Consider the following 1,218-nt stretch of genomic DNA (forward strand, 5'->3'; position numbering starts at 1 on the left):
ACTTTTTCACTACTCCAATTGCCACTCAGTTCAGGACCATCTCTCACCTGACTACACAAACAGCCTTCAGAATCAACATTCACCTTCCTATAGTCGCTTCTCTACAATATTGCTGGAACACTCCTACATGCAAATATAATCATCTTTCACTCCCCCTCCTCTAACACACACACCCCTGCTTACACCTTTCATTAACTATCTCCATCACTTACACAGAGGCAGTAAACTGAACTCAGTTCACAAATGTATTGTTTCTCTCCAAAGAAAATGAGACCATGAGGCAAAGCAAAACCTTGAGATACGTACAATATAATTGGATTACATTTACCTACCTTGAGAACCAAAGTTAGCTAAAGCAGTTAACTATAATCTTAAATTGAGTTAGAAGACTGATTAGTAGAGAAGAACTAGAAAATGAAGTAAACCTAGGGGAATGGGTGACAAAAAAATTCCCCTTGTAAATTAGGGAGTTTGTTATGGCAAGTTAGGACTTAGTATGTCCCACTGATGTTCTTAGTGGGCAAGAATCTCTTCTACCTTCTGGGCCAGGAATCTCTTGATACATTGAATGGGAAACTTCTCAGTTTCAGGTTGGGATGATGACTGGTTCCCAGGCGGGTGAGTATAGTTTAAACCTGGAAAACTGCAACACTAAATACACTAACGATGAAAGTCAAACCCCGAATAGTAATAATAATGCTAAAGAATAATTTGTGCATCTTTGATACTTAAGTATCTAATATTTGAAAATTTGGCCCATTACAGAAATAGACTGACTTGTGACTCCAGTTTATAATATGTAATCGTGTAACTGATTTAGACTTGGTTTTACATTGCAGTTTGTTTACAAATAATATCGGAAGACTTACAGAATATATTCCCCTTCCCTCCCACCACTTTTTAAAATTTAAATTCAGGAAATTTAACAGAATCTGGAATGGTTTGTCAGACAATATTAAAACAAATGTGATAAGTTTATGAACAGTTTTAAAAGTTCTATAGAAATTTAAGTTGTAAATCCCCTCCTTAAACTTGACTATAACAAATTTCCTACATTTACAAATGGAGTAAGATTTGACTATCAAAATAAAAGGTAAGAACAAGGCTTCTCAATTTTGAACTTCAGTGCATTAATAAGTATCTTTAACAACTAAAGTAGCCCCTGAAATAATATTTTGTATGGAGAGTATTAATTAGGACCTCATATTGACATACAAA

The sequence above is a fragment of the Neofelis nebulosa genome, chromosome 5 (assembly GCF_028018385.1).
Source record: "Neofelis nebulosa isolate mNeoNeb1 chromosome 5, mNeoNeb1.pri, whole genome shotgun sequence".
NCBI classification, from domain to species: Eukaryota; Metazoa; Chordata; class Mammalia; order Carnivora; family Felidae; genus Neofelis; species Neofelis nebulosa.